Here is a 23,119-nt window from a genome sequence, read left to right as displayed (position 1 = left end):
CTGCCCCGTCGCCGTTGCCCGCCCCCGCGCGCCGCCACCGCTGTGAGCCGCCGCGCCGCACCGGCTCTATTTTTTCTTTCATTTTTATTAGTTTTATTTTTTTGTTCAATGTATATATATATATATATATATAATGTATATGTGTATGTATGTGGCTATGTGTATGTAATGTTTAAAAATTGTTCAGATTATGTTTTTGTTGATATATGTATTTATTGTTCATATGTGTATTAATGTTTTCATATATGCAAAAGATAGATTTTTAGAAAAGTTAGGTTTTTTTTCTGTTCATAGATTTTTTTTGTTGATATTAATTATTGTAGAATATGCAAATGTTTGTATATTCATATGAACAATGCATTAGGCAAAACCTTTGTTTTTTTTCGAAATTTTCTATTTGAACATTTTTTTAAAACAAGCAATACTAAAAGAATGAGAGGAAAAAGGAAAATAAGAAGAGGAAGAAAGGAGAAAAAGAGGAGAGGAAGAAGAGGAGAAATTAATAAGAAGAGGAAAAAAGAAGAAAAAGAAGAGGAGAAGAAGAAAGGAATAGAGGAGAAAAAAGAAATTCTATTTTTTTCTTCTTCTCCTCTAATCCTTTCTTCTTCTCCTCGTTTTTTTCTTCTTTTACTTCTTCTTCTTCTTCCTTCTTCCTTCTTCCTCTTTTCTTCCTTTTCCTTAATTATTTTCCTTTCTCGAGGGAGAAGAAGAAAAAGAATAGGAGAAGAAGAAAGAAAGGAAAGGAGAAAGAAGAAACTTCAACATGAGGGGGTGGTACCGATACCCCCTCCCCGATAACATTATTTTCCCATGTATATGTATGTCGCGTCGTTGTCGATATAACCCCCTCTAGATACAACTGCAGCACCCCCCTCGGTGTTGGAAATATGCCCTAGAGGCAATAATAAAAGTATTATTATTATATTTCCTTGTTCATGATAATTGTCTTTTATTCATGCTATAACTGTATTATCCGGAGATCGTAATGCACGTGTGAATACATAGACCACAATATGTCCCTAGTGAGCCTCTAGTTGACTAGCTCGTTGTGATCAACAGATAGTCATGGTTTCCTGGCTATGGACATTGGATGTCGTTGATAACGGGATCACATCATTAGGAGAATGATGTGATGGACAAGACCCAATCCTAAGACTAGCACAAAAGATCGTGTAGTTCATTTGCTAGAGCTTTGCCAATGTCAAGTATCTCTTCCTTCGACCATGAGATCGTGTAACTCCTGGATACCGTAGGAGTGCTTTGGGTGTATCAAACGTCACAACGTAACTGGGTGACTATAAAGGTGCACTACAGGTATCTCCGAAAGTATCTATTGTTTTATGCGGATCGAGACTGGGATTTGTCACTCCGTGTAAACGGAGAGGTATCTCTGGGCCCACTCGGTAGGACATCATCATATGCGCAATGTGACCAAGGAGTTGATCACGGGATGATGTGTTACGGAACGAGTAAAGTGACTTGCCGGTAACGAGATTGAACAAGGTATCAGTATACCGACGATCGAATCTCGGGCAAGTAAAATACCGCTAGACAAAGGGAATTGAATACGGGATTGATTAAGTCCTTGACATCGTGGTTCATCCGATGAGATCATCGTGGAACATGTGGGAGCCATCATGGGTATCCAGATCCCGCTGTTGGTTATTGACCGGAGAACGTCTCGGTCATGTCTACATGTCTCCCGAACCCGTAGGGTCTACACACTTAAGGTTCGATGACGCTAGGGTTATAAAGGAAGCTTGTATGTGGTAACCGAATGTTGTTCGGAGTCCCGGATGAGATCCCGGACGTCACGAGGAGTTCCGGAATGGTCCGGAGGTAAATATTTATATATAGGAAGTCCTGTTTCGGCCATCGGGACAAGTTTCGGGGTCATCGGTATTGTACCGGGACCACCGGAAGGGTCCCGGGGGCCCACCGGGTGGGGCCACCTGTCCCGGGGGGCCACATGGGCTGTAGGGGGTGCGCCTTGGCCTACATGGGCCAAGGGCACCAGCCCCTAGAGGCCCATGCGCCAAGATAAAGGAAAAAGGGGAGAGTCCTAAAGGGGGAAGGCACCTCCGAGGTGCCTTGGGGAGGATGGACTCCTCCCCCCTCCTTAGCCGCACCCCTTTCTTGGAGTAGGGGGCAAGGCTGCGCCTCCCCCTTCTCCCCTGCCCCTATATATAGTGGAGGGGAGGGAGAGCATCCATACCTGAGCCCTTGGCGCCTCCCTCCCTCCCGTGACACCTCCTCCTCTCCCGTAGGTGCTTGGCGAAGCCCTGCAGGATTGCCACGCTCCTCCATCACCACCACGCCGTTGTGCTGCTGCTGGATGGAGTCTTCCTCAACCTCTCCCTCTCTCCTTGCTGGATCAAGGCGTGGGAGACGTCACCGGGCTGTACGTGTGTTGAACGCGGAGGTGCCGTCCGTTCGGCACTTGATCATCGGTGATCTGAATCACGACGAGTACGACTCCATCAACCCCGTTCACTTGAACGCTTCCGCTTAGCGATCTACAAGGGTATGTAGATGCAAACTCTCCTTCTTTCTACTCGTTGCTGGTCTCTCCATAGATAGATCTTGGTGTTACGTAGGAAAATTTTGAATTTCTGCTACGTTACCCAACAGTGGCATCATGAGCTAGGTCTATTGCGCAGATTCTTTGCACGAGTAGAACACAAAGTAGTTGTGGGCGTTGATGTTGTTCAATATGCTTACCGTTACTAGTCCAATCTTGTTTCGACGGTATTGTGGGATGAAGCGGCCCGGACCGACCTTACACGTACTCTTACGTGAGACAGGTTCCACCGATTGACATGCACTTGGTGCATAAGGTGGCTAGCGGGTGCCAGTCTCTCCCACTTTAGTCGGAACGGATTCGATGAAAAGGGTCCTTATGAAGGGTAAATAGCAATTGGCATATCACGTTGTGGTCTTGCGTAGGTAAGAAACGTTCTTGCTAGAAACCCATAGCAGCCACGTAAAACATGCAACAACAATTAGAGGACGTCTAACTTGTTTTTGCAGGGTATGCTATGTGATGTGATATGGCCAAAGGATGTGATGAATGAATATATGTGATGTATGAGATTGATCATGTTCTTGTAATAGGATTCACGACTTGCATGTCGATGAGTATGACAACCGGCAGGAGCCATAGGAGTTGTCTTTATTTTTTGTATGACCTGCGTGTCATTGAAGAACGCCATGTAACTTACTTTACTTTATTGCTAAACGCGTTAGCCATAGAAGTAGAAGTAGTCGTTGGCGTGACAACTTCATGAAGACACGATGATGGAGATCATGATGATGGAGATCATGGTGTCATGCCGGTGACGATGATGATCATGGAGCCCCGAAGATGAAGATCAAAGGAGCTATATGATATTGGCCATATCATGTCACTACTCTATTTGATTGCATGTGATGTTTATCATGTTTATGCATCTTGTTTGCTTAGAACGACGGTAGTAAATAAGATGATCCCTTACAAAATTTCAAGAAGTGTTCTCCCCTAACTGTGCACCGTTGCTACAGTTCGTCGCTTCTAAGCACCACGTGATGATCGGGTGTGATGGATTCTTACGTTCACATACAACGGGTGTAAGACAGATTTACACAGCAATACACTTAGGGTTAACTTGACGAGCCTAGCATGTGCAGACATGGCCTCGGAACATGGAGACCGAAAGGTCGAGCATGAGTCGTATAGCAGATACGATCAACATGAAGATGTTCACCGATGATGACTAGTCCGTCTCACGTGATGATCGGACACGGCCTAGTTGACTCGGATCATGTGATCACTTAGATGACCAGAGGGATGTCTATCTGAGTGGGAGTTCATAAGATGAACTTAATTATCCTGAACATAGTCAAAAGACCTTTTGCAAATTATGTCATAGCTCACGCTATAGTTCTACTGTTTTAGATATGTTCCTAGAGAAAATATAGTTGAAAGTTGACAGTAGCGATTATGCGATCAGTAGAAAGCTTATGTCCTTAATGCACCGCTTAGTGTGCTGAACCCCAAACATCGTTTGTGGATGTTTCGAACATCGAACATACACGTTTTGATAACTACGTGATAGTTCAGTAAAATGGTTTAAGTAGAGGCACCAAAGACGTTTTCGAAACGTCGCGGAACATATGAGATGTTTCGAGGGCTGAAATTGGGATTTCAGGCTCGTGCCCACGTCAAGAGGTTTGAGACCTCCGACGATTTTCTTAGCCTGCAAACTAAGGGAGAAAATCTCAATCGTTGAGCTTGTGCTCAGATTGTCTGAGTGCAACAATCACTTGAATCAAGTGGGAGTTAATCTTCCAGATGAGATAGTGATGTTTCCCCAAAATCATTGCCACCGAGCTGCTAGAGCTTCGTGATGAACTATAATATATCAGGGATAAATAAGATGATCCTTGAGGTATTCACGATGTTTGACACCGCGAAAGTAGAAATCAAGAAGGAGCATCAATTGTTGATGGTTGGTGAAACCACTAGTTTCAAGAAGGGCAAGGGCAAGAAGGGATACTTCATGAAACGGCAATTCAGCTGCTGCTCTAGTGAAGAAATCCAAGGTTGAACCCAAACCCGAGACTGAGTGCTTCTGTAATAAGGGGAACAGCCACTGGAGCAGAATTACCCTAGATACTTGGTAGATGAGAAGGCTGGCAAGGTCGATAGAAGTATATTAGATATACATTATGTTAATGTGTACTTTACTAGTACTCCTAGTAGCACCAGGGTATTAGATACCGGTTCGGTTGCTAAGTGTTAGTAACTCGAAATAAAAGCTACGGAATAAAACGGAGACTAGCTAAAGGTGAGCTGACGATACGTGTTGGAAGTGTTTCCAAGTTTGATGTGATCTAACATCGCACGCTCCCTCTACCATCAAGATTAGTATTAAACCTGAATAAGTGCTCTTGCACATAAAGGAATGGTTTATTGAGTTTTGATCGTAGTGATACACATGTTCATGCCAAAAGATAGTAATGATAGTACCACCTACTTGTGGCACTGCCATGTAAGTCATAATGGTATAAAACGCATGAAGAAGCTCCATGTTGATGGATCTTTGGACTCACTCATTTTTGAAAAGTTTGAGACATGCGAACCATGTCTATTGGTATATATGCATGAAGAAACTCCATGCAAATGGACCATTTGAACTCACTTGATTTTGAATCACTTGAGATATGCAAATCATACCACTTAGGCAAGATGACTGAAAAGCCTCGGTTTCAGTAAAATGGAACAAGATAGCAACTTATTGGAAGCAACACATTTTGATGTGTGCAGTCCAATGAGTGTTGAGGCATGCAGTGAATATCGTTATGTTCTTACTTCACAGATGATTCGAGTAGATGTTGAGAATATTTACTTGATGAAACACAAGTCTGAATTATTGAATGGTTCAAATAATTTCAGAGTGAAGTAGAAGATCATTGTAACAAGAGGATAAAATGTCTGTGATATGATCATAGAGATGAATATCTGAATTACGAGTTTGGCACACAATTAAGACATTGTGGAAATTGTTTCACAATTAATACCGCCTGGAACACCATAGTATGATGGTGTGTCCGAACATCATAGTTGCACCCTATTGGATATGGTGCGTACCATGATGTCTCTTATCGAATTACCACTATCGTTCATGGGTTAGGCATTAGAGACAACCACATTCACTTTAAATAGGGCACCACGTAATTCCGATGAGATGACACCGTATGAATTATGGTTTAGAGAAACCTAAGTTGTCGTTTCTTAAAAGTTTGGGGCTGCGACGCTTATATGAAAAAGTTTCAGGTTGATAAGCTCGAACCCAATGCGGATAAAATGCATCTTCATAGGAAACCCAAAACAGTTGGGTATACCTCCTAATTCAGATCCGAAAGCAATATGGATTGTTTCTTGAATCGGGTCCTTTCTCGAGGAAAAGTTTCTCTCAAAAGAATTGAGTGGGAGGATGGTGGAGACTTGATGAGGTTATTGAACCGTCTCTTCAACTAGTGTGTGACAGGGCACAGGAAGTTGTTCCTGTGGCACCTACACCAATTGAAGTGGAAGCTTATGATATTGATCATGAAACTTCGGATCAAGTCACTACCAAACCTCATAGGACGACAAGGACGCGTACTACTTCAGAGTGGTACGTAATCTTGTCTTGAAGGTCATGTTGCTAGCCAACAATGAACCTACGAGCTATGGGGAACCGATGGTGGGCCCGGATTCCGATAAATGGCTTGAGGCCATAAAATCCGAGAGAGGATCCATGTATGAAAACAAAGTGTAGACTTTGGCAGAACGGCTCGATGGTCGTAAGGCTAATGAGTACAGATGGATTTCAAAAGGAAGACGGACAATGATGGTAAATGTCACCATTAAGAAAGCTCGACTTGTCGTTAAGATGTTTTCCGACAAGTTCAAGGAGTTGACTACGATGAGATTTTCTCACTCGTAGTGATCTTAAGAGTCTGTTGGAATTATATTAGCGATTACTGCATTATTTATGAAATCTTGCAGATAGGATGTCAAAACATTGTTTCCTCGATGATTTTAATTAGGAAAGGTTGTATGTGATACAACCGGAAGGTTTTGTCAATCCCGAAAGATGCTAATAAGTATGCAAAGCTCCAGCAATCCTTCTAAGGACTGGAGTGAGCATCTCGGAGTTGGAATGTATGCTTTGATGATGATCAAAGATTTTGGATTTATACAAAGTTTATAAGAAACTTGTATTTCCAAAGAAGTGAGTGGGAGCACTATAGAATTTCTGATGAGTATATGTTGTTGACATATTGTTGATCAGAAATGACGTAGAATTTCCGGAAAGCATATAAGGTTATTCTAAAAGTGTTTTTCAATGGAAAGCCTGGATTAAGCTACTTGAACATTGAGCATCAAGATCTATAAGGATAGATCAAAATGCTTAATAATACTTTCAAATGAGCACATACCTTGACATGATCTTGAAGGTGTTCAAGATGGACCAGTCAAAGAAGGAGTTCTTGCCTGAGTTGTAAGGTACGAAGTTAAGACTTAAAGCTCGACCACGGCAAAATAGAGAGAAAGGACGAAGGTCGTCCCCTATGCTTAAGACGCAGGCTCTTCAGTATGCTATGCTATGTACCGCACCTGAAGTGTGCCTTGCCATGAGTCAGTCAAGGGGTACAAGAGTGATCCATGAATGGATCACAGGATAGCGGTCAAAGTTATCCTTAGTAACTAGTGGACTAAGGAATTTTCTCAATTATGGAGGTGGTAAAAGAGTTCGTCGTAAAGGTTACGACGATGCAAGCTTGACACCTATCCGGATAGCTCTGAGTAGAGAGACCGGATACATATAATGGAGCAATAATTTAGAATAGCTCCAAGTAGAACAGTTATTTGGAATAGCTCCAAATAGAGCGTGGTAGCTGCATCTAGGAGATGACATAGAGATTTGTAAAGCACACACGGATCTGAAAGGTTCAGACCCGTTGACTAAAACCTCTCTCACAAGCAACATGATCAAACCTAAAACTCATTGAGTATTAATCACATAGTGATGTGAACTAGACTACTGATTCTAGTAAACTCTTGGGTATTAGTCACATGACGATGTGACCTATGAGTGTTAATCACATGGCGATGTGAACTAGATTATTGACTCTAGTGCAAGTGGGAGACTGTTGGAAATATGCCCTAGAGGCAATAATAAAAGTATTATTATTATATTTCCTTGTTCATGATAATTGTCTTTTATTCATGCTATAACTGTATTATCCGGAGATCGTAATGCACGTGTGAATACATAGACCACAATATGTCCCTAGTGAGCCTCTAGTTGACTAGCTCGTTGTGATCAACAGATAGTCATGGTTTCCTGGCTATGGACATTGGATGTCATTGATAACGGGATCACATCATTAGGAGAATGATGTGATGGACAAGACCCAATCCTAAGACTAGCACAAAAGATCGTGTAGTTCATTTGCTAGAGCTTTGCCAATGTCAAGTATCTCTTCCTTCGACCATGAGATCGTGTAACTCCTGGATACCGTAGGAGTGCTTTGGGTGTATCAAACGTCACAACGTAACTGGGTGACTACAAAGGTGCACTACAGGTATCTCCGAAAGTATCTATTGTTTTATGCGGATCGAGACTGGGATTTGTCACTCCGTGTAAACGGAGAGGTATCTCTGGGCCCACTCGGTAGGACATCATCATATGCGCAATGTGACCAAGGAGTTGATCACGGGATGATGTGTTACGGAACGAGTAAAGTGACTTGCCGGTAACGAGATTGAACAAGGTATCGGTATACCGACGATCGAATCTCGGGCAAGTAAAATACCGCTAGACAAAGGGAATTGAATACGGGATTGATTAAGTCCTTGACATCGTGGTTCATCCGATGAGATCATCGTGGAACATGTGGGAGCCATCATGGGTATCCAGATCCCGCTGTTGGTTATTGACCGGAGAACGTCTCGGTCATGTCTACATGTCTCCCGAACCCGTAGGGTCTACACACTTAAGGTTCGATGACGCTAGGGTTATAAAGGAAGCTTGTATGTGGTAACCGAATGTTGTTCGGAGTCCCGGATGAGATCCCGGACGTCACGAGGAGTTCCGGAATGGTCCGGAGGTAAAGATTTATATATAGGAAGTCCTGTTTCGGCCATCGGGACAAGTTTCGGGGTCATCGGTATTGTACCGGGACCACCGGAAGGGTCCCAGGGGCCCACCGGGTGGGGCCACCTGTCCCGGGGGGCCACATGGGCTGTAGGGGGTGCGCCTTGGCCTACATGGGCCAAGGGCACCATCCCCTAGAGGCCCATGCGCCAAGATAAAGGAAAAAGGGGAGAGTCCTAAAGGGGGAAGGCACCTCCGAGGTGCCTTGGGGAGGATGGACTCCTCCCCCCTCCTTAGCCGCACCCCTTTCTTGGAGTAGGGGGCAAGGCTGCGCCTCCCCCTTCTCCCCTGCCCCTATATATAGTGGAGGGGAGGGAGAGCATCCATACCTGAGCCCTTGGCGCCTCCCTCCCTCCCGTGACACCTCCTCCTCTCCCGTAGGTGCTTGGCGAAGCCCTGCAGGATTGCCACGCTCCTCCATCACCACCACGCCGTTGTGCTGCTGCTGGATGGAGTCTTCCTCAACCTCTCCCTCTCTCCTTGCTGGATCAAGGCGTGGGAGACGTCACCGGGCTGTACGTGTGTTGAACGCGGATGTGCCGTCCGTTCGGCACTTGATCATCGGTGATCTGAATCACGACGAGTACGACTCCATCAACCCCGTTCACTTGAACGCTTCCGCTTAGCGATCTACAAGGGTATGTAGATGCAAACTCTCCTTCTTTCTACTCGTTGCTGGTCTCTCCATAGATAGATCTTGGTGTTACGTAGGAAAATTTTGAATTTTTGCTACGTTACCCAACACTCGGCCCTCTCGCTCGACCAAAACTCTCGAGGACACCCAAACCCTAGAGAGAAAACGATGTTGCAGGTCTCCTACGTACCCCCTCCCGCCGCGCCCCTACCCGACAAATTAACTCTCTCGAGGCCACCCAAATTTATCAAGTTAAAAGAGCGTTATCGTCGAGGCCACCCCAAACCCTTGAAGCTTTGTGTCGAGGCGACCCCAAACCCTAGAGAAGCAGCGTCGAGGCCACTAACATGATTCCTTATTGTGATTAGCTAGCTAGTTCTACGTTTGCCACTATGTACCATGTTTGAATAATAATTGACATGTTGTCAATATTTGCAGAAACTATGGAGCACTCCCGAGACGAAGAAGCAGAAGCGATGTTGGGGGAAATAATCGCAAATGGAAGTGATGATGTTGCGTCATTTCTCATCGACACCGTTGGTCAGCTGGATGAAGAAGAGGGCTATGATTATGATGGCTTCGACCCATTAATGCCGGTACAAGAGGAGGACTATGTTCATGATGGCTCCGGTGACACAATGGAGGTACAAGACGAAGGAGACCGTGCTGACTGCTCCGGTCACCGAACCGAGTCCGGCCAGGTATATATATATTAGTTAAGCCCGTGCTGACAAGTTAATTGATGCATCCATTGTTTTGGTATATGTACACATATTAATTACTGTCGTCTTTCTTCCTTATAATTTCTAGCCCTCCGGATCGAGCACAACTTCGGTAAGGAGACGAGGCCCGAAGAAAAAGTTGAGTTCGGATGAAAAGTTTAAGATCATAGAAATCGCGCCCGACGGCGAACCGATTGAACCCATCCGGACAAAGAAGGCATTTTCTGCTCAGTGCGGGGTTCTTGTTAGGGACAGGATCCCGATCAGCATCCAGCAATGGTATAAGCCTGCTAAGGATGAAGACGCTGAGGTGTCTTATGTCAATGATATGCAGAAAGAAGATCTTTGGAATGAGCTGAAGGCAAATTTCACCCTACCGCCAGAGGAGGATCCGGAGAAGCCAGTTAAAGAGCAATTAATCAAGTCTTGTGCTCTTAAGAAGATGGCAGGCCTAATGAGGAGGTGGAGGAAAGAGCTGAACCAGTTTGTCAAGAAAAAAGAGACACCAGAATTCATCGGCAAATATGAGAAGATCAAAGATCACTGGCCCGCATTTGTGGCCCACAAGACATCGGAAAAGAGTAAGAAGATGTCGGAGACAAACAAGAAAAATGCTACGAAGAAGAAGCTTCACCATCGCACGGGGTCAGGTGGCTACCTCAAAGCCCGGCCTAAGTGGTCCAAGTCTGAGCATGATCTGCTTGAAAAAGGGATCGAACCAGAGACAATGCGCTGGCCAGACCGTTGCCGGACTTGGTTCTTCGGGGCTGGCGGAACCTTGGACCCTGTAACAGGGCAGTGTCAGTGGACGGACGAGCAACTGCAAACACCAGTCAAGAACCTTCGACACTATATCGATGCAGCGCAGCGAGGGACGTTCCTTCCAAACAGGGAGAAGGACGAGCTCACAATGGCCCTTGGGAATCCCGAGCACCCTGGACGGACACGAGGCACGCCAGGCTCCCTTCCGTGGAAGGTTGGTTTTCCGAACGCAGGGGGTTACAAAACCCACAAGAGGAGGAAGAAACTGGAGCAGGACCAAATGCAGGCGCTGCTTGGAAGGGTAATGGGGCTAGAGGATCGAGAAGAGGAACGAGAAGCAGCAGATCGCAACAAACGACATGCCGAAGCTTCCCCCGAAGCTACCCCGCCATCTCAGCGGAGAAGCAGCGTTGCTTCCACCGAGCTGCTTCAGCCAGAGCATGTCTTGACGGCTCCTGCCAGCTATCCCGTGGATGGTATCACGGAGTCTCAAAATTGCCACATTATGGCGCGATGCATGAATTTGAAGGTCAAGGCGGCTGTTGGCCAAGTTTATCCTAGTGGACCCGGCACAACTTATCACTGCCAGCCGATTCCAGAAGGATTTGCTAAGGTGATGGTGGATGAAATAACGGAGGGATTTGAGGACCTCGCGCTTGAGCACCCTACGGGTGAAGGGGAGACTAGGCTGGGTTCTGCTCTGAAGACTCCATGCCTATGGCGGAAGGAGCTCATCGACCTTCTGAACTGGACGCCTCCGCCTCCTCCTCCTCCTACGGCGAGTCAGGGCACTCCGCCTCCTCCACCGCCTCCTCCTCCGGCGAGTGATGATCAGGGCACGCGTGGCGGCACTCCGCCTCCTCCACCGCCTCCTCCTCCGGCGAGTGACGATCAGGGCACGCGTGGCGGCACTCCGCCTCCTTCTCCGGCGCGTGGCGGCACTCTGCCTCCTCCTTCTCCACCTCGCCAGCAAGGGCGGAAGAGACCCGCTGCCGCCCCGGCTGCTCCGACGCGTCGTAGTCCTTCTCTTCCGCCTCGTAAGCAAGCACGAAAGAAGATAGACGCCGCAGCCGCTCCGTCTGCTCCGGCGTCTAGCAGCACAAGAAGAGAGAGGCAATACAGATACGGTCCACCTCTAAAGCCTCTAGAGAAGTTATCGTACGAGAGGACCAAGGAGGAAAACAATACGATCGTGCAGGCCCAAGTGAAGGAGTTCTTTGAAGGGGTGAAAGCAAAGATACATCCACCTTCGGAGGAGAAGGTAGATCCGGTGAAAGCAAAGCGCACTCTCGATGCCCTGAGGAAACCACCAAAGTCTCCATCGAGAACCAACTATGAGCGCATTACTGAACAGACATATCTCCAAGCCAAGCGGTCGGGAACTACTGTCAGTGATAAAAGGTCAAAAGAACAACGAGCAAAGGGGAAAAAAATTGCCCAGCTTGGCGAACAAGCACAGCAATCGTGCCCCCCGCTCAATGTGTCTAATCCTCCGGGGACGGTGGCCGGTTATGGCAATCTTGAAGATTACCTGCCTGACGATGTACTTCCTGATTTCATGGAGGTGGACTTATTCAGATACGAGTACGGGAAGCCTCTCGTCAAAGATGAAAAGTCTCTGACAACAATGATGTGAAGATTCCATAGTTGGTACATGAAAACCTGCAGAGAGTCTGAGGGGACGAACACTTTGTATCTGAAAATTAAAGAGGAGCACGACCTCATTTCAAATGATGTGTTGTCTATTCCATTTGAGGAGTTCTTCGAGTTCTTCAATCTTAAGGCCCTCGATAAATTAATGGTCTTTTGCTACTGCCTGTAAGTACTATTTCTGTCATTAGTCTGTATATATAGCTCGGCTCTTTCATTGCATGTATTTATAATTAATTATCCTCAATATATTATGCAGATTGAAGATCGTCGAGTGCAAAAAAAAATGAAATCTATGATATTGGGTTCATTAACACAAATATCATAGATGTATTTCTGGTTAAAAAGCGCGTCGAAGAGGCCGAGGACAACTTGCTACAATCATTGATCAAAAATCAAAACAAATATACCATACTCTTTCCTTACAACGGCCCGTGAGTGTTACTGTCGTGTGCATATTGGGTTTTCCTTATTACTCGAGCGAGGTTAATGTAATTGATGAGTTATGCATGCGTGCAGGTACCACTATATTCTTCTGGAGATTAAGCTTGAGCGTGGACTAGTAACCGTCTTAGACTCCAGACGAAAAGATCCCAGCACCTATGCGGACATGACTGAAATGCTCAGCAAGTAAGTTCAATCGATCATTATCGCACCATATCGGCAACTTTTTGTTCATTTCCTGATATCTCAAGTAATAATTATTATTTTCTTTGTCTTGCAGGGTTTGGAAACAGTTCACCGCACAAGCTTCGGGACTGCCGAAGGAGCTGCGATATGTATACCCGAAAGTAAGTACTACTGGCGCGCATCTCCCGTTGATTCTATAGCTATACTTTCATCAATGCCATTTATATAATGCTTCATTATCAGTTTGATTGACCTCTATTTCTCGTAAAGTGCTTGTGGCAGGAGGAAGGGAATGATTTCTGTGGATACTACGTGTGCGAGTTCACCACAACGCGACTTTGAAAAACAAGCGGGGCTACTCTAGAAGACAATATGAAGTGCGTAAGCAATATTCACAATTTCATTTTATTACACCATCATTTCTGTTGAGTTTCATTCATATATATGTATTAATTAACCCCCTTCTTCAAATTAATTAGACGTGGCAGATGCGGGATGAACTCCTAGAACCAGATCGCATGAAAGCAATTCAAGAGGAATTGGCGGGATTCTTTCTTGAACACGTCATCAGTAAAGCCGGAGAATACCATGTGGAACTTCAATTCAAATGCTAGTGGTTTGTAATTAAGAGATCTTATATAGATTGTACATGTATGTAGCCAGTAAAACTTGTTGTTCGACCAATCTCTCGGAGAAGGAGAGGTCGATCGATCACTTCTCTCGGTATGCATGACGAACTTCTATACTGAATGGTTCTCTCGATCACTTATGTATATATACTACGTAGCGTCGACCAAGCACGGACATAAGAGAGGACACTTCTCTCTATTAATTAGCTAGCTAACACAATATACGAAACACCTAAATTAACCCCCCAAAACCCCCAACCCCCCTCCTTTCAAAAAAAAACAAAAACCCCAGCCACTGGAATGCAGACACGTGGATGCCTTTTGGTCCCGGTTGGAGCCACCAACCGGGACCAAAGGCCCCCTGACTGGGCTCGGCGCACAGGGCCACGTGGAGGCACATTGGTCCCGGTTCGTGTTTGAACCGGGACTAATGGGTTGAGGTATTAGTAACGACCTATTAGTCCCGGTTTCCGAACCGGGACTAAAGGCCCTTACGAACCGGGACTAATGGGTGGTTTTCTACTAGTGGTCGTAGGACGGGCGGCCGATGGGGATGGGCGTCTCGCAGCAGCCGATGCCGGCGCAGTTGGCGACTTCCTCGAGCGAGCTCGTGGCGGCGCACGACCACCGGTCGTTGATGGCACAGAAGACGGAGCAGCCGACGATGACGTTGCCGGTCTCCCCTGTAAAAATCAGAGATCGATAGATTGATGCGTGGTGCCCTATTGGGTTCGCCTTGACGTATATTTATATTACAGAGATGTAGAGATCGTTTACAGATTGAGACTGTCCCGTCCAGGCCCGTATACATCATGGAATTCAAGTCCTAGTCCAAGTCCTAGTCCTGTGCACATACGTATTCTAACACCCCCCCTTCAACCATAACTTATCTAAGTTAAGATTGCGTTTGAATACTTCTAATTGTCTAGTAGCAAGTGCTTTCGTGAAGCCATCCGCTACCTGATCACCGGAGGGGATGAATCTGATCTCGAGAAGCTTGTCTGCAACTCTCTCTCTCTCTAACAAAGTGATAATCAACCTCAGTGTGTTTAGTTCGAGCATGAAATATTGGATTAGCTGAGAGATATGTTGCTCCAAGATTGTCACACCATAGACATGCAACCCTAGGTTGACTGACTCCGAGCTCCTTGAGAAGTGTTTGAATCCAAATGATTTCAGCTATTGCATTGGCTAAGGATTTGTACTCAGGTTCCGTGCTTGACCTCGACACTGTTGCCTGCTTCTGAGCGCTCCAAGAAACAAGATTGTCACCAAAATATACAGCAAAACCTCCTGTGGATCGATGATCATCCGGATTACCAGCCCAGTCTGCATCTGAGAAAGCGCTCACAAGGGTAGACTTCGACTTTGTAATTTTTAGTCCTACTCCAACCGTGCCTTTGATGTATCGTAGAATTTGCTTAACTGCAGTCCAGTGTGTACTAGTGGGTGAATGAAGAAACTGACAAACCTTGTTCACAGCAAAAGCAATATCTGGTCTTGTCAAGGTCAAGTACTGCAATGCTTCCACTATACTTCTGTATCTAGTTCCATCCTCGTCACCCAGCCAATCGCCATCTTCAGCTGACAACTTTTCTGAAACTGAGTGGCGTATCCAACGGTTTGCAACGTTGCATCGCAACTCTTTTGAGGATATCATTTGCATATTTCTCTTGTGTCAACAATATTCCATTATTTTTTCTTTTTTACCTCAATGCCAAGAAAATAATGGAGATTTCCCAAATCTTTGAGAGCAAAATCACATCGAAGATCTTTGAGCAAGGCTTCAACTGCAGTATCGGATGAACTCACAACTATGATGTCATCCACATAGATAAGAAGATACATTGAAACTCCACCTCGCTTGAAGAAGAACAATGATGTGTCCGCCCGTGAAGAGGAAAATCCCAAAGCTAATAGTTTCGAGCTGAGTCTAGCAAACCACGCCCGATGAGCATATTTCAAGCCATACAGAGCTTTATCCAATTTACACACATATTGCCTCTTAGTTGGATCTTCATATCCTGGAGGTTGCCTCATGTACACATTCCCTTCTAGAACACCATGAAGGAACGCGTTCTTCACATCTAGCTAACGAAGACACCAATTGTTGGACACCGCCAAAGCAAGAACTAACCGAATTGTTGCTGCTTTGACAACCGGGCTAAAAGTGTCTTCATAATCTATCCCATATCTCTGCTTGAATCCCTTGGCAACGAGACGTGCTTTGTATCTGTCAATCTCTCCATTGGATTTCCTTTTTATTTTATAGACCCACTTGCAGTCTATGATATTTGTACCCTTCTGAGCTGGCACAAGATGCCATGTATCATTTTCTATCAACGCAGAATATTCCTCGTCCATAGCTTCTTTCCAATTTTTATCATGAACTTCGGTCAGATTATTTGGCTCACCTGTCGTGCACAATTTGCACCATCGAACTCGTCCATCCGTGATAATCTTGGGTCTGAAAATATTATTACGTGAGCGGGTCACAGCGTGATCCGGAACAGAAGGTTGTTGCACTGTTTGTTGAACTGGTGAAGCCACAGAAGATTCAGGCTGCTGTACTGCTTGTTGAACAGGAGAAGCGACAGAAGATCCATTGTTGTGTGCACCCGAAGATGGTTCGTTGGCTGGAGATCCTGAAAAAGAAGCAGGAGATTGGGGCGTAGTGGCGGCTGGTTCAGCACGGATCCCGCGGTTCCCATGCGTGGGCGTGCTTGGTTCAGTGCGTGACGAAGGGTCCCTGCACGCACCATGCGGCTGCCGAGGACTGAGCACTGCGGAAGGAGCAGATCCCGGTGCCATTGTATTTTCTGGACATGCATGCGGTCTGCTACAGTCCGTTGTAGATTCTGGACATGCATGCGGTCTGCTACAGTCCGCCTCACGCCTGCTGCCATCTACTGCACACACAAAATCAAGGCCACCGGAGCTGTTTTGCACTAATTTTTGCCCCTGTTTTTCCTGTTCCTGAGTACTGTCAACACAAGCATCGGATGCATTAGTAGGATTGGCCACATGATCATGCAAATCATCACCCCCTTGATCAGTACTCGTAGGATTCTGAAGGTTTGGAGGCAAAAGAAGAATTTCGGCTCTAAGACGGGCTCCGGCATTCGGATGAAGTTGCGAAAAAGGGAACACAGATTCGTCAAAAATAACATCACGACAGATATATATACGGCCAAAAGAAATATCACGACACTTGTACCCCTTGTGTTTGTTACTGTAGCCTAGGAAAGCGCACCGAACAGAGCGAAAAGCTAATTTGCGAGTGTTATATGGTCGAAGATTAGGCCAACATGCGCAACCAAAAACACGAAGAAATGAATAGTCAGGTTTTTCATTAAAGAGTCGTTCAAGCGGGGAAAGCATATTGATGACACGACTAGGAACACGATTAATAAGATAGACAGCGGAAAGAAACGCTTCATCCCAGAATTTAAGTGGCATGGAGGCATGAGCAAGCAATGCAAGCCCAACTTCAACAATATGACGATGCTTTCTCTCGGCGGAACCGTTTTGTTGGTGCGCATGTGGACACGAAACATGATGAGTGATGCCAATACGTTGGAAAAAGTAGTTGAGTTTGTGACACTCACCACCCCAATCAGTTTGTAGACGACTTGACTGGGTAAAGACCCTGCTCACATCGGCCTCTTAGAAGGATTGCCTTCGTTGCTGGGTCCTTTACAAGAAAAGAATGAGGGTGAATTTCCACAATGGTATTATTATCAGAAGCAAAACGACTTGCCGAAACTAGGCTTTTTGTGGCTTGGGGAATATGAAGTACATCGTTAAGATGAAATTTTCGAGTATGATCAAAAGAATTAATGACTACATGACCGATGTGACTAATATCCATACCTGCACCATTAGCTGCATGAACTCGTTCAGGACCATTGTAGCGTTTGTGTGTTGTCAGCCTGTCGAGCTCCCCTGTAATATGATCGGTTGCTCCGGTATCAAATACCAATCTGAGTCAACTCCATACGAAGTAGTGGCTGCTCCAGCATATCTCTCTTCGGTGACATACTCTCGGTCGAACCGATGCCAACACATATGAGCTGGATGCCCAACCTTGCCACAGATCTTACAAGTAGGCTTTTCACCACGGGGAAAATTTGCTCCACCTCCTGATCGTCCTCCGCCACGATTATTGTTGGGGTAGCTATTGTTGCCATAGTTATGGCTGTTGTTGCCGTAGTTGTTGTTGTAGCCACCGCGGTTTTTGTTGCCGTAGCCACCACGGTTCCCGCCACCATTGCATTTGCCGCCACGATTTCCCTTGCCGCGATCCCCTCGTGCAGATAGGTTCACGGAAGAGTTTGTACTGTTGTGACCCAGAATTTTGGGACTCCAGGCGTGCTTCAAAGGCAAGAAACTGAGCATAAATTTCGCTCAGGGAATAGGCGTCAGTTCTTGCGGCAATGGAGGAGACAAAAGGATTGTATTCTGCGTCTAATCCTGCAAGAATTTGAGAGATGAGATCATCGTCTTCGATCTTCTTCCCTGCTGCTGTGAGTTCATCGGCAATGCCTCGCATCTTTGTGAAGTATGTTGTGGCAGTCATCTCGTTCTTTCGAGTGCCAGCGAACTGGGTCCGGAGTTGGATAATCCGTGACCGAGAGACAGAGGAGTACATCTCCTCAAGAGCTGTCCAGACCTGCGCGGAAGTCCTCATAGAGACGACTTGAGTGAGTACTTCACGGGAGAGAGAGGTCAGTAGCGATCCCAGAACTTGCTGGTCTTGGGCTACCCAGCGAGCGTACTCGGGGTTTGGCATTGTCTCCGTGCCTGATTTGTCGGCCTTCTGGACATCAATGGTCTTGGCCGGAGCTTCAATTGTGTCGTCGAGGTATCCGTCAAGCTGCGCCCCTCGAATCGGAGGTAGAACCGTCGCCTTCCACAGAAGGAAGTTGTCGCAGCCGAGCTTCTCGCGGGCAGTGTCGCCAAACATCGCCATGGGCTGGGTGATCGAGGAAGAAGCACCTGAGGAACTGCCGAAGGGAACGATAGACATCTAGATGCGATTTAGAAGAGAAGGCTCTGCTACCATGTAAAAATCAGAGATCGATAGATTGATTCGTGGTGCCCTATTGGGTTCACCTTGACGTATATTTATATTACAGAGATGTAGAGATCGTTTACAGGTTGAGACGGTCCCGTCCAGGCCCGTATACATCATGGAATCCAAGTCCTAGTCCAAGTCCTAGTCCTGTGCACATACGTATTCTAACATCCCCGAGCAGCGTGGCCTGCACGTTGCACCCGGTGACCAGGAACTGGTTGCGCGTCTCCGACACCACGAACGGGCCGGCGCGGGCGCCAGCGAGGCCGCCCCACGTGCCGTTGCCCTCGGGGATCCCGTGGTAGGTTATGTTCACGGCGCCCGCGGTGTCCATGACGCGCACCGTGGAGTTGGCCAGCGAGATGTCCACGACCTTGAGGGTGCCGCTGCGGCCGCCGATGAGCAGCCGCTCTCGGCCGCGCGTCCGGACGCAGGTGAGGCTGAAGCCCTGCCAGGAGCAGTACTGGCCAGGAGCACCCTTCGCCGATGCCGAACGGGTACGGCACACTCACGCTGCCACAGTTGGTCGGGCAGCTCGCCGGCGGCAGCCCCGCACCTCCTGTGACCTGGGCCGCCGCGGACGAGATGCAGAGCTGCAGCAGCAACACGATCAGCGCCGCCGCCGGGATCATCTGGTCACACTGCGTGTAAAACACTCGTACCGTCGCCGGAGGTGCAGCTGCGTGCGACGCATCCCTAGAGTTACTAAGCTCCCAAAAAAATGAAGCGCTGTGAGAGGTCTGGCTACTTTTACGTCTTGGAGCCCGCATGTCAGCCGGTAGGAGCGATGGCATCTAGGCTGAGCTTGGATGATAGGTCTACGTGTCGTTTTTATACGACTTTGCTCGTGTCGGTATCGCATCCCAGCACGCATGAAAAGCGAATGAAAAGACGGTTTGACAATGGTGTCCTCCCCAATCTCTTCGTCGCCGTGCGGCCGCCAGTGTCGCTCCCCGGATCCATGACGAGTTCCCTGATTCTCCATCAAATCCTTCTCTCCTGCCCGCTAGCCCCCCCTTCCCTCCTCTCCTCTCCGCTGCTCCATCTCGAGCACCGTCGAGTCTCCGCACCGCTCCCCTGAGGAAAGGAGCAGGAGTGCTCAAGAAGACGCACCTCGCTACCGACGAGGCCACCACGGCCGCCTGCAGGTGCGACGAGGAGGAGGAGGATCTCCTGGTGGAGCATGGCAGCGGGAAGGAGTCTGGAGGAGAAGATGTCGCGGAGCCGGTGGTTGTGAGTCTGCACTTAATCATCGATTCACCAGACCTGCAGGTTAGGGCATCTCCAGCCGTTGACCCCCCAGGGGGCGTCCAAAAGCGCCGCCTGGGGGTGAGCCGGCGAAAAAAAAGGCCCTGGAGCGAGTCGTCGCCCAGCCGTCGGGCCCCAGGGCCGCCCACAGGCGAGTGTAAAAAAAAAGGGGGGTGCGTTCGGCGAAGTTATGACAAAGAGTAGTTAAATTTCGTCTGAACATGGCGAATTTCGGCCAAATTCGCCCATTTTCATTACATTATTAAGCTAATCTAAAAAAGAAAGGGGCTGAAGTCGTCGCCGCCGTCGCCGCCATCGTCGTCGTCGGCCTTCTCCTCCTTGACGCGGACGCCCCGGCTGGACCCGACGTCGCCATGGTGGACTGGCGGCGGCGCGTCGTCGTCGTCGCTGTCGCATAGGACGACGACTCCGTCTTCGTCGCGGCCGCGTCGGCGCTCCTCGAAGCGGCGCAGGGCGGCGCGCTGGCGCTCCTTCGCCTTCTCCCGGCGCGCTTTCTCCATCGCAATGGAGTCCTGGCGCGCCCATTCTAGGGCCGCGTCGTCGTCGACGAGCTCCGCCTTCGCCAGCGCCAGACCCGGCTCCGTCTTCACCGGCGCCAACCCCGGCTTCGTCTCTCGGCGAAGTACTCCGGCTTCGCCGTGGCGTCGGGCAACGGGGGAATGGGCACTCCCCCGGCGCTGAGCCTCCACCCCGATGGCCCGGCGCGCTTGTCCGGCGGCGCCGGGATGTTCGCCTGGAACAGGAGCCAGGACTCCAGAACGCGGAGCGAACGGCGGCCGAAGCCGTTGGCCGCCGCCTCGTCCCCGGGGAAACATTCTGCCATGGTGACGGCGACGGCGCGCGGGAGAGGCAGGGAGAGGGAGGGGCTGGACGGCGGCGAGGGGCGGGCGGGGCTGGTGTGGGCACAGGAGAGTGGAGTGGAGGCCGCCGGCTTTTATAGCCGGGCCGCGCCCGTGTGTACGCGTGCGAGGGAGGGGAGGCGTCGGCGCCGCCCCGTGAAGCATCGCCCGTGAAGGAATCAATGGCAAGGCTGACCGGCGGCAGCCTTGCCATTGATTTCCCGCGGAAACCGAGGACGTTGGGGGGAGACGAGGCCAAAACAACTCGCCCCGGCGCCCCCGGGCGCCCCCCAGCGCGCCGGGTTCGGGCTGGGTCCGCCGGCGCTGTTTTCGGCCCAAGCCGGCGATTTTCGGCGTTCTGGGGGCGCGAATGGGCCGTTTTTTCGGCGCCGGCGCGAAAAAATCGCCTGGGGAGGCCTTCTTGGGGACGCGGCTGGAGATGCCCTTAGGCGACTGTACCTCTTGGCCTCTCTTTTTTTTTTACGGTGGTATTCTTGGCCTCTTAGGTTCAGGTTATTATATGAGAAAGGAAATATTTTTTGTGTCTGCTATTATTCATCTAAGAAATATTCCAACAATTGAAAATATTCCCAACTTGTACTGTACTATAGTATAATGCAGGTTCGGAGGACAAAGTCTGGATGTTGTGGCCAAACAAAGCCTGATAGTAAACTTGCAGCCAACAAGTTGCTTTGATAAATATGTTCACTCTTACAAAATGTAGTCGCAGGCTAGCAGCATGTGTTTAGACTTACAACCGGTATTTTTTTCCAACCTTAAATAAATTTGTGCTAGCCTATTGTTTTTGTTCATTTACAAGGTTCAAGAAAACAACCATGCAAATCTGACCTCTGACAGAGTCTCTGTCGCTGTCTTCCTTGATCAGAATCTCCAACTCCATTATACATCCTCGACCAACAATGAGGTCGATCCAGTTTGCTGCTGGTTCATGTAGTATGCTTTCTAACCCAGACTAGAGTTATTTGGGGTGCTTTTGGAAATAAGATTCATGGGGCTTTGCAACACTTCTTCTAACTCATGACGTTCAGGTGAGCAACAAGCAACTTGGCTATAACATATAACTGACAGTGGGCAAGTACACTGCAATACTGATGTTTACCTTCTTCTGTAGTCCAAATATCTTCCGGCTAAGGAACTATAATCACATCTACATCACAATGGCTTCTCTCACAACTCCTCGATTCAGGAGATGCAACATCAATCAAACAAATCAATAATTATTAGTATGTGTTGACCGCACCAGTTTCAACCAGATAATGCTCATAATTGTAGGTCTAAACTAAGGAGAGGCTCAAGTAAGAAAAGTGGAGGAGAAAGTAACCTGATGGAAAATTATATAAAGTACTCGTGCATTTGAATTTTGTGCAATATATTGTTCTATTTGCTTGGGTCGGATGAAATTCAGTTTTTCATGCGACTTTGTTTGGCGTGTTAAAATCCTCCACTAATTGAAGTGCAGTCTATTTAGTGGCTAAGTATTCCTACATTGTTTTGGATGTTATGTTTAGGCTTTAGCTATTGTCCCAGTAACATTTTATTATTATTTTTGACTGAGCCATGTTGATTATGATGGGTCTAACCACTGGATACTCCTTCAACACAGGCTTTGGACTGCTGACCGGTTGGAAGCAAGGAATTGGGATCACAATGAAATGTGTGTTGGCTGTGATCAAATTCTTGAATCCGCGCATCACTTGGTCCACGATTGCCCTTTTGCAAAAGAGGTTTGGTTTGAGGCCAACCCTTTCTACCTGCTAGCAGCTCAGGCTGCAATGGACGCTGTTAGAAGTATAATTATGTTTAAGTTAGAGATTAGGAGTTAGAGATAAGATTGGTTTAAGTCATGTACGACTTGTCCCCTACTCCAAGTCTCTCTCACATATTGTACTCTATATATACCCACACCTGGGTCACAACAACATACAACAACAATATTTATCCATCTCATATTTTCTACATGGTATCAGAGCGGTTTGTCTAACGACGCCGATCCTAGGACTTTTCACCACTTCTGCAGCGCGCAGCCCCCGGGGAGATTAACCTCCTCTCCTCGGGGGCGCGGCACCCTATCAATCAAATATTAGATCGATCACGTAGTTTTAGATCCAGTTTTCGAGTTCACGAGCAATAGATCAATTTCTTAGCTAGTTTCGATCAATTCCATTTAGCCAGCAAATAAATCCAGTGACCTTTGAATCT

General features: G+C 47.5%; 2 pseudogenes; both read right to left on the bottom strand.

Moving 5' to 3' along the window:
• The window catches only part of LOC119325798, a 28,185-nt pseudogene extending 8,762 nt beyond the window's left edge, over window positions 1-19,423 (bottom strand).
• Window positions 18,089-18,227, bottom strand: LOC119327046 (annotated as a pseudogene).
• Window positions 19,424-23,119: the final 3,696 nt, after the last annotated feature.

This window comes from Triticum dicoccoides, chromosome 6B (assembly GCF_002162155.2).
Source record: "Triticum dicoccoides isolate Atlit2015 ecotype Zavitan chromosome 6B, WEW_v2.0, whole genome shotgun sequence".
In the NCBI taxonomy this organism is placed as follows: domain Eukaryota; kingdom Viridiplantae; phylum Streptophyta; class Magnoliopsida; order Poales; family Poaceae; genus Triticum; species Triticum dicoccoides.
This window is presented reverse-complemented; position numbering and strand designations above follow the sequence as displayed.